General features: G+C 39.2%; 1 long non-coding RNA gene across 1 annotated transcript; it reads right to left on the bottom strand.

Moving 5' to 3' along the window:
* Positions 1-1,974: 1,974 nt before the first annotated feature.
* LOC123385976 lies at positions 1,975-10,455 on the bottom strand. The gene is made up of 3 exons (XR_006599308.1): positions 10,126-10,455; positions 9,636-9,786; positions 1,975-3,439 (listed from the first exon to the last, which is right to left on the bottom strand). It is a non-coding gene; the product is annotated as an uncharacterized LOC123385976 (long non-coding RNA).
* Positions 10,456-11,750: the final 1,295 nt, after the last annotated feature.

The following is an 11,750-nucleotide window of genomic DNA, read 5'->3' on the forward strand; positions in this document are numbered from 1 at the left end:
ACCTATTTCATTCATTCATTCATTCATTTAATAAATATTTACTGAGCACCTACTCTTTTATAGGCATAAAACAAATGCAGGTGATACAGAAGTTCATGACACTGACAGGTCTCTCTCTGCCCTCATGGAACTGGCATTCTAATGAGAACATATACAATGAGCAAATAAAAAATTAAATTATCACATACTGAGATAGAAATAATTATGATTGTTATAAGGCAGCAACATCTTTAGATAAAGTGGTCAGAGAAGGCTTTCTGTGAGTTGACATTTAGGCTGATACTCAGATGAACAGGATCCAATTATAAAAGCTTCAGGAGGGGCGCCTGGGTGGCACAGTCGGTTAAGCGTCCGACTTCAGCCAGGTCACGATCTCGCGGTCCGTGAGTTCGAGCCCCGCGTCGGGCTCTGGGCTGATGGCTCAGAGCCTGGAGCCTGTTTCCGATTCTGTGTCTCCCTCTCTCTCTGCCCCTCCCCCGTTCATGCTCTGTCTCTCTCTGTCCCAAAAATAAATAAATGTCGAAAAAAAAAATTTAAAAAAAAAAATAAAAGCTTCAGGAAAGCATATTCCAGAAAGAAGTGTTATAAACAATAAAGTCCTGGGGCTTCTAGGTGGCTCAGTTGGTTGGGATTCTGACTCTTGATTTCGGCTCAGGTCATAATCCAGGGTCATGCAGTCAAGCCCTGCATCAAACTTCACACTGGGTGCGGAGCCTGTTTAATATTCTCTCTCATTCTCTCTCTCTCTCTCTGAAATTTAAAATAATAAAGGGGGAGGGTGCCCACGTGGCTCAGTTGGTTAAGCGTCTGACTTCAGCTCAGGTCATGATCTCACAGTTTGTGGGATTGAGCCCTGCGTCAGGCTCCAGGCTGACAGTTTGTAGACTGCTTGGGATTCTCTTTCTTTCCGCCTCTCTCTGCCCTTCCCCCACCCGCTCTCTCTTGCTCTCTCAAAATAATAAATAAATAAACTTAAAAAAAAAAAAAGAAAGAAAGCAATAAAGCCCAAAGCAGAAAAGAGCTTGAAAAATTCTAGGAGTTGATAAAAGCTTGATGTGACTAGAGCATGGTTTGTATGTGGTGACATGAGGTGAACTTAGAGAAGCAGGCAGAGGTCAGATCATCCAAGATCCAGTGGGTCACAGTAAAAAGTCTGAATTTTACTTCAGAGAAATGGGAAGCCACTAAAAGATTTTAAGTGGGGTGCTGATTGGATCCTATTTACTTTGTAAGAAAACTCATACTGGCTCATATGGAAAATGGACTGGAGAGAGACAAGCATGGAATCCTGAAGACAAAAGGGCAATTATATATTAGGCCAGGCAAGAGCTGATGGTAGCTTGGAATAAGGTAGGGCCAGTGCGACTAGAGAGAACAGGAAAAATGAGAAGTATGTACAAATGAAGTAGAACCAATAAAATTTGCTGAAGCACTGGATGTGGTGGGTAAGAAAAGAGGAGGGATCTAGGAAAACTTCTGGTTTTCTAGCTTTAGTAAGTGAGTGGCAGATGATGCCACTTATGGACATCAGCAAAATGAGAGAGGAAGACATTAGGGCTAATGGGAAGACGGGAATCAAGAGTTTCATTTTACCTTATTTTATTTTATGTAGGCTCCATGCCCAACGTGAGGCTTGAACTCATAGCCCTGAGATCAAGAGTCACATGCTGTACTGACTGAGCCAGCTAAGAACCCAAAGAGTTCCTTTTAAACTCAGTCAGTACATTGGGGCGCCTGGGTGGCATAGTCGGTTAAGCATCTGACTTCAGCCAGGTCACGATCTCGCAGTCCCTGAGTTCGAGCCCCGCGTCAGGCTCTGGGCTGATGGCTCGGAGCCTGGAGCCTGTTTCTGATTCTGTGTCTCCCTCTCTCTCTGCCCCTCCCCCGTTCATGCTCTGTCTCTCTCTGTCCCAAAAATAAAAAAAATAAATAAATAAAAATAAAAAAAAATAAACGAAAAAAAAAAAAGTCAGTACAGCACAGGACTCTTGATCCTAGAGTCATTAGTTCAAGCCCCACGTTGGACATAGGGCATACATAAAAAAATAAAAATGAATTGCAAAGAGCTCCATTTTAAGCATGCAAACTTTGAAAATATTCTGAGACATTCAAGTGGAGATATCAGGCAGGCAATTGGTTATTAAATCTGGGAAAGCTGACTAAATTAGAGAAGATATTTGAGATGGAGATGTAAATTTAGGAGTCATACACATACAGTTTTGAAGCCATGGGAATAAATGAGACTTCTACGAAAAGGAGGAGGTGAAGGGAAGACAGTACAGGTTCAAGTCCAAAGAAACACCACACTTCTCCCACTGATGTCCACAAGTGCCTAATGAGGAAGCTAAGCAACTGGACCTCTTTTGCAATCTGGGAACAGACAGGTACAGACTTGTTGGCAGGTAGGGAAATAGATGAGCTGAACTTTGTGGGTTGGCATCTATCAATCTGTTCATTCAGTGAATGCCTTCTATGGGTCAGGGGCACAAAGATGAAGAGACATAGCCCTTTCCAATCCAGAAGGAAAGCACAATTGTGCCCATAAAAATGTGTTATATAGAAGTATTCCAGTGGAAGTATATATACAGGGGCAGTGTGAACACAAGGAAGACAACAAATGTCTGCCTGATCCAGAACCTAAGCAAAGCTCATTCAAGTGAGAGGAGCTGGATATTAGAAGGGCTTTTTCCCCACCTCTCTTTGGTTGTTTGTTTCTGTTTTAAAGCAAATCTTGGGCCTACTAGAATAAAGGTAAAATCCTGACAGGTTGGGGGGGGGGGGTATAAAAAAAAGAAGGCTTTGGTTTTCAGACCATTGACAAAAAAGAACAGTCCTTTTGGATGAGCCTTAATCAGGTGTGGGGTGGGGGTAGGAGTTGGAGGAAAATGTGGAAGATGAGAGTAGTTTATTGCTGTTCACAACAAAAGCAATAAAATACTTTGCCCTGAGCTGCATAAGGGTCATAATCAGTATGATAAGCTATCATTTAACATGAGGAGGAAATTGAAGTTTCATTTCCTTGCTTTTGTGGCACCCCTTGAATTGGGTTGATGACACCATTCAGTCAGTCAGCATGAGGCCTGCCTTACCAATTTTGTTTTGCAAAACAAAGCCAGTCACGGTCAAACTCAGTTGGTCAATTCCATAGATTAACATGAGAGGCCCCAGGAAAGCAAGACAGCTGGGATAACTCTGGCTGGGAAATGATGGGTTAATCCTAGGCCAGCTTGGCAGGAAACTTCATAAGATCTTTCAGGTCCCTGGTATCCTCCCACTCCTCACCCCTCCAAGAGCTTCCCACACTCACTAGTGTCCTGGGGTTGACTCTGAATAATCTTCAGAGTTTGAAGGACAGGGCTGGGCTGAAGGTATGGATGTGGTTCCCCATTGTCATATAATTCTCCTTCTCAGTCTGATTTTAGACCCAGGCTGGGCGGTACTGTACCAAAGAAAAAAGTGTGACCTGAATCTATATGAGCACAAACTGGGAAGAATGAAATTGTCTCAAAAATTTGACAATACAAAATTTCTCTTGAATCCTGGTCTCTAATAGGTGTACACACATAACCCACAACCTAAAGAAAACACTGAGGATAAAAATACTGTTAAAACTATATTGAACAGCCAGATATTTTTGTTGCCTCTATGGCTAAAATACTAGAAAAGAATTGTTGATTTTCCTAGAGGATGACCCAAACCCATCCCAATTCCTCTCCGTGATCAGAAGTTGTTAAAAACTGAGGCCACTTTAGAATAGCTCACAATTTGGAGATTTTCAAAGTTCCCATTTAGCTGAGATAATTCCCTTTTTCTCTCTTTCTGAATTCTGATGTTTCTGGTGAAAAAAATAATTCTGCCAGTAACACATAAGGACTGTTGAAAAGCCAGGAAAATCTGTATATGCAGTGAAGTTGCCTACATAATATGGCGGTTCACATTTCAAGGGAGATTAAGGTAATGTTTGATTTTAGTTCCCTAAAGGTTATATTTTTCCAAAAGTATTTATTCCTGCTATTTTTGTGATATCAACACAATTTAATTTTAATTTTCAAGTAATCAAGGAATGCAATTGGGCATTATTGGAAAAGTGTTGCCGATTTTGCCACAGATTTTACTATAATGCCATGCAAATCACTTCCTGAGCTTCAAAATCGTTACTATAAAAAGAATGGGACTGGATTCAAATGCATTAGATATGCACAAAACTTTTTCGGAATTCTAAAATTCTATTCTGAGCCCCTAAGTTTCTCTATCCTGACAGTCTGGCCTTCATATGATGTCTCATGCCAATTGCCATACAGAATAAATTAGAACTCCCTTTGGTTTCTAGAAGCTTATAGCCTGTAAAACAGCAATAGTAAGATGTTCTTCAAGTACATATGGTCTTATGATTAGATTTCAATAATTTGAATTTTGTGCTGAAGGCAGCTTATTTGTATATTATATTTTTTAAAAGGTTTACTGTTAAATTAATGCCACAAAAAAGACTGCAGGTGGAGGCTGTTAACAGCTTAAGATAACAGTCTTTTCAAAAGTGCTTCTTCTCAAGGGGCTCCTTGCATAGTAAGTAGCACTCTGGATGTGATCCAGGAACCTGGCTCATCAGCCATTAGCTTGATGTGTGACCTTGGGCATGTCTCTTAGCTACCCTGCTTCAACTATAAATGAAGGGGTTGTATTATGTAGTTTAATATTCACTGGTAAAGCTAAGCAAGAACAAGCAGTGGTTAAATGTAAATAAAGGCATGAATGCCTTTAGTAATATGGAAAATGAAAAGGGATTTGGAGGCATTTCATTTGTGATAAAGGAAACAAAACTGTGATTATCAGCCCCCAAAAGCAATAGCAAAAATGTAGGAAAGCTCCAAGTTCCACTCCACTGATTTATACAAAATAAGTCCATTAAATGAATGAACTTGGTCTGTACACAACACTTAGCAGGACCTATGAAAAAAACAAGGTTTTCTAGGTCTGTGAAAAAAACACCATGAAGTCATGGAACGGCTTTTGAGCCAAATGTAACTAAGTTAAAAACTGTAGCTCTAATAATTCCTAGATATGGCCTCTAGACCCAATCATTTAAAAGAAATTTTTTAAAGAAATTTCTTAAGAATTTCTTACAAAATTTATTTTGAGAGAGGGAGAGTGAGTGGGGGTGGGGGAGAGGGGAGTAGAGAAAGAGTGAATCCCAAGCAGGCCCCACATTGTCAACATGGAACCTGATGTGGGGCTCGAACCCACAAACCTGAATTGAAACCAAGAGTTGGACACTTAACCTACTGAGCTATCCAAGCACCCTGAGATCCATCATTTTAACCTCAAGATTGTTGTGAGAGTTAAATAATAAAAGTGCTTAGTATAGCGTCTGGCATGTAATAGGTAATAGGAGAAAGTTCTTCCATTAATGGTGGGAACATAATCCATATATAAATGAGTTAAAAATACAGGAGGTAGGGGCACCTGGCTGGCTCAGTCTAGTGGAGCATGTGACTCTTGATCTTGGGATCATGAGTTCAAGCCCGACATTGGGGCTAGAGTTTACTTAAGAAAAAAATTCATAATTAAAAACAATAATAAAATACATGAGGCAAATAATGATAGCTAACATTGACTAAGTGCTTACTCTGTGCCTCCAAGGTACTGTTGGGTGCTTTTACATTTCATATTTAATTCTTACAACAACCTGTCAGGTCAATACTATCATTATCCTCAATTTACAGATGAGGCAACAGTCTTAGAGATTAAGCAACTCCTCCCATGGTCATAGAACTAGGACCCCATGGAGTTATGATACAAAACTGCTTTACTATTTCCAAAAGCCAAATGCTAAACCATTTGACCACATTACCCACTACATTATGTCTACGGAGTATATTATTAAGTGCCAGAGAAGTCAGAAATTAAGCATGAGTATTTCACAGGCACAAGAAGCAAGCATATTTTAGAGCAAAATTCTAGGAAATTGCCTTCTAAACTAGGAATTGCATAACCATAAAAGAGTAGGAGGGTCATCCAGTATTTGTGATGTGGGGATGCAGGAGTAAAGGAAGAGACTGGCTTCAGTAAATGAACACAATTAGGAATGAGCCACTAGACCATTCTAGCTAGAGCAGTGTTCATAAGGGCAAGTTCTGGTGTGATAAAGTTGGAAAGACAAGCACTGGCCAGTCTGTGAGAGCTCTGAATACCAGACCAACAAATATGATACTATTTTTAACGCATTAGGTATACATGAGATACTCAACAAATACTTGTTGTCACAAAATAGAATGAATGTCAAACCTAGCTACTCAATGGAAGAAGGAAACCTATTTTCATCATGGGCAGTGTCTATTCAACTTGAGTCCCCAGGCCAACTAGAACAGTAACAAAGTATGATAGCATAATGTTTTTAAGTACTTTAGTCTGTGATGTGCTTCATAACTTCAAAAAATCTTTATCTTTTTCAGTTTTATTGAGATTTAACCAACAAACCCAAACCTTTATAGCAGCTTATGTTGAGGTCAGAAATACCAAACTCACTGGTAAAGATAAAAGGAAATGATGATCAAGAAAAAAATGAAGAGACTTTAAGAATGGAGCTGTGACAGTAAGAAAAGTGAAAGAAGATGCAAGGGTGTGGAGTCCAGGGAAAAGGCCAGCCAGGTGGCTTAGGAGAGCCTACAGTCAGGCCCTGAGAGTCAGGTAACTATTGAAAGAGCTGAGAGAAGAAGGCAGATAGGGGTATCCAGACCTATGGGAATCTCAAGAAAAGGTCTGGCTTTCCATACACAATAGTGAATTCAGGCTTGGACCTATCGTATTCGCAACAGAAAGGGGGATGTAACATGGTGATTTGGGCGATTAGACAATACCTTAATAATATTACATTTTTACCTAACTCTAGTATTGTATTTCTCAGCACAAAGATAACAATGGTTTCAAAATTTCATTTTCTTACACCCCTGAGAGGCATGAAGGAACTCATAAAAGTTTGCCATTTGTGTGCTGAACTTGCATCTCTGAAAGGTGCAAACAAGTTAAACTAGACTAGAACTTGGGAGTCCTATCAGATGTAGTATTTTATTTCAATTGAACTTTGAAAGGAAAGACTGAAGCTTTAAAGCCTAAAGATTTTCAACTGGGATATTTAGTCTACAGCCAGTCATCAGATGGCTAGAAGTCTGGCATGACTAATTCTTCACAGTCCATTTGCTAAATGACACATTATAAAAAAGCAAGTACCACTGAAAAGGATGTGCTTGTTTTCAAGGCCTCAGCTTCATTGTAGACTGACTGTTTTATATTGGTCCTTGTCTAACCATTTTATGGTGCAAGAGGCTCTAACCACATATATATGTTAACGACTCCTTGAAATGTTCTCACATTGCAAGGACCAGAGACACTAGATAAAGTCCAGAGAGGCTGTCATTCTGGCCTCAACATAAAGGCCACCCAGAAGGATCAGGGTTTTACAATCTTAAGATAAGACTTATTAACCCCTGAGATGCTTATTCTCATACAATAGCTTAACCCCTCTATCACACAATTACAAAACTTGTGCTGAAAAGTAACCAGATCCCAGAATTGAGAATGCTAATTAAGTAAGCTCTGAATGGCTGCTTCAAAATAAAAAGCTGAACACAGAGAGTAGTAACAGAAAGTTTAAAGAAGGATCTAGAAACTATAGTTCAGGTGACTGACACATTGTTGATAATCTGTGTCTTTTAGGGGCTTTGTCTATTCCATCTAATTTGTCAAACTTATTGGCATAAAGTTATAATATTCCCTTATTGTCCTTTTAATATCTATAAGGTCTGTAGTGATTTGACAATATTGGGCCCAATAAAGAGAATTGGTTTAAGAAAGAAAAAAGGAAAAAAAAAAGAATTGAGGTTGATTTGATAAACAATATTGAAGCCATAATTCTTCCAAGAGGCATTCCACCCACTTCAGCTAAGAAATGCAGATGAGGCAAATGGGGGAGGGGCAGGGGAAAAAGAAGTTTTTTATGGTTCTAGTGATGGGGCTGTTGGTCAGATTAGCTGCCCATTTGTCTGCAAGCTGCTTTCTCCTCCCATTCGGTGTTACTGGCCATCACAGTGCAGCTGCTGGCCAGGAAGCCTAAGGAAGGGGCTCCCTCTGGAGCTGATGGCAGTGGCACTTTGGAAAGTGCTAGCAGGGGGTGAGCTATAAAAAACAATTTGGTTTGGGGACAAAAGGTATCAATCAAAGCAATGTCATCAACCCTTGATTTGGATGGGAGAGAACTTTTTGGGTCACCTTGGAAGCAGGAAAGGAACAGACAATATCATTTTCTTTAGTTATCCTAGTCTAGTGGACTCAAGGGTCTAATTTAATAGGAAAGCCATGCACGACTGGTCCACAAAGCTCCTCCTTTAGTCATGTCCTTTGGTGAGGTAGGAGAAAGCTAACTCACACTATCTCAAATTGCCAGAAATCACTGGATTCTACCTTTAGAAGTAAATTCTGTTAAAGTTTCTCCTAAGTCTGACAGGGCTTTTGGAAAGCAATTATGGATCTAAAATGAAAGGAATAAAGTTAGGATAGGGACTGCTGTTAGTGAGGGGACTAAGGAAAAGCATTTTGCCTTTCCAGGCAAAGCATCTGAAGTGAGAGAAATAGCAAACAAAGAATTGGGCCATCTCTGAATTAAGTCAAAGCTTAATTTAAATAGTTCTTATAAAGAGCTCCATAAAAGCAGTAGTAATATTTCTGAGCTAGGCAAGCACTTCTCGAAAGTATTTGTGACACTTTCAAATCAAGGTAATCTGTAGCACTCTTCTGCCAGGGCATATACACTACTGCCGGGAGCTCTCTTCTTCAAGCAATATTCTACCCTTCAAAACCCCCCAAACATATGCTGAAAAGATATGCCCAGGTTAGACATGTTATGCCATGTTTCCTGGCTAAGTATAAGAAGACTGGTAACAGGCACGGGAAGCTTCTAGATGTTATCCTGTATCTAAACTTCTACAGAAGTAAAGAAACATCTGAACCATTTAGTTCCAAATCATAACAGAATTACATGCTTGCTTGCTTGCTTTGGTCTCTTGGCGTCCTGGAGAAAGGAACTGAATTGAAGTGATCTATCTTGATTAATAAGGATATGACACTATCATTCATTGTGAGAGAGGTGCATTAAAGCACTTAACGATGACCTGTATGGGCACAGTACGCTGGTACTACATAAAACGTTGGTCAGAAAGTGGTCTACTCCCTTCTCCAATGATCCAGGAAGTAAACAAGAAGGCGGTCTTCTTGTTTTCCTATTCACCCTACACTACCCTTTGCAGTATGGCCCATGAAATAATAACCTAAAATTAAGGAATCCTGTGGCTAACTATAAATGTTTCCATGTGCATGTATTTTTGTCTATCCGATCTCCCAAATACATCTCAGATTAGTCTGTTTTCTCTCACCCCACTGCCCCATTTTTAAAAAACAGAAGACTGGAGCTGACTTCTAGAATGCAATTTTTCTGCTGTATACAATGCTGCCTCTCTTTTCCACAAGAGGAATCTCTTGTGGTGGAAATGACCTCCTGAAGCTGTCACACTGGACTCTGATTGTAAAATTTGCTTTTTCCTATGTGCTCTTGTCCATTGCTCAAAATACAACAATCTATTACTTACCTTTGTTATTAAGATTTTGGTTGGTCTTCCCAACACTGATGCTGAAGGTGTTTTGAATACAGCAGGCATATTAGTCTCAGGAGGAATACATCCAAAAATTCAGATATACGCCAGCACTAAGAACTTGTAAAATATCTTGCCCATAGAAAGTCTATTAATAAAGAAATGTTGCCAATAATTTTAATGTTGACATCTATTAAGATGTTCATCTTTCTCAACCTTAGAAAAAATTACAAAAGCAGTAACATGAACACTGGAGAGATGCAACTGGAATTGTACTGAAAATACAACTAAGCAAAAATTAAAAAAAAAAAATAAAACAGCATCTTCCCACCTTCCAGACATTTTATAATAATAAGATATATAATAAGTGGGTATCCTTCCACATCATATTCTACATGTATATGCATATATGTATTTTTTTCATCAAAGTAGGATCACACTGTGCATACTGCTTTGTAATGTGTTCTTTTGGGTTAACAATCTTTACCTTCCAAGATAATACATTTTCATCTCATCTAATAGTCTGAATTCAAATCTTCCCAGTTGTCTCTTCAAAAAGATCCTTTGCCACTTGTCTGTCTAAACCAGGGTCCAATCTAGAAACAAGAATTGATTCTGATTATGTATCTTAAGTCTCTTTTAATCTAAAGTAATCCCTTTTCTCATGACACCAATGTGTTAAGAAGATGGGGGCAGCTGTCTTGCTGAATATCCCATCTTCCAAATTTTTCTAGGTGCTTCTTACATTTTTTTTTTAAAGATTTTATTTTTAAACAATTTCTATACCTAATGTTGGGCTTGAGCTCACAACTCCAAGATTAAGACTTGCATGCTCCACCGAATGAGCCAGCCAGGTACCTCTCTAGTTGCTTTTTTTTTTTTAAGTTTATTTTTGAGAGAAAGAGAGAGAGGCAGAGTGCAAGCTAGGGAGGGTCAGAAAGAGAGGCAGACACAGAATCTGAGGCAGGCCCCCAAGGCTCTAAGCTGTCGGCACAGAGCCCAATGTGGGGCTTGAATTCACGAACCATGAGACCATGACTTGAGTCTAAGTTGGATACTTAACCGACTGAGACACCCAAGGCACCCCAAGCATGCAGCTCTTGATCAGGGTTGTAAGTTCAAGCCCCATGCTGTATGTAGAGACTAGTTAAAAAATAAAATCTTTAAAATAATCTTAAGGTACTTACATTTGGCTAGAACACATCATAGATGACTAGTATATTTCATTTTGTATCAAGAGGTATACAACATCTTAGGGCGCCTATGTGGCTCAGATCGTTAAGCGTCCGACTTGGGCTCAGGTCATTCTTGTGGTTCAGGAGTTTGAGCCTTCAGTCAGCCTCTGTGCTGACAGTTCAGAGACTGCAGACTGCTTTGTGGATTCTGTGTCTCCCTTTCTCTCTCTGCCCCACTTGTACTCTGTCTCTCTCTCTCAAAAATAAAAAAATATTAAAAAAAATAAAAACTAAATAAAAAAAAAAGAGGCATGTAACATCTGAATGTCTCCCTATCAATGATGTGAAAAACTTACTAGATTATGGTGATGACAGATCTTTTCTCTTTTTTTCCCCAACTTTATTTTTTTTATTATTTTTTTTAATTTTTTAAACGTTTATTTATTTTTGAGACAGAGAGAGACAGAGCATGAACGGAGGAGGGTCAGAGAGAGGGAGACACAGAATCTGAAACAGGCTCCAGGCTCTGAGCTGTCAGCACAGAGCCCGACGCAGGGCTTGAACTCATGGACCATGAGATCATGACCTGAGCTGAAGTCGGCCACTTAACTGACTGAGCCACCCAGGTGCCCCTCCCCAACTTTATTTATGAATAGTTTTAAAGCACAGAAAAGTTGAAAGAACAGTACAATGAACACTAGGGTGATTACCACCTAGACTGAATAATTGTTAAATTATTTTGCTAACTTTGTTTTATCAAAAATGTATAAAAATATTTTCTTGACAAACCATTTGAAAATAAATTGCAAAAATCAAAAACTTTATCCTAAATATTTCAGAATGCATGATCTAAAAATAATTACATTCTCCTTTTATGATCATACCATTTTGACCCTATGAAATTTAGCAATTATTCCTTATTACCACCTAATATTTA

Source organism: Felis catus, chromosome A1 (assembly GCF_018350175.1).
Source record: "Felis catus isolate Fca126 chromosome A1, F.catus_Fca126_mat1.0, whole genome shotgun sequence".
NCBI lineage: Eukaryota > Metazoa > Chordata > Mammalia > Carnivora > Felidae > Felis > Felis catus.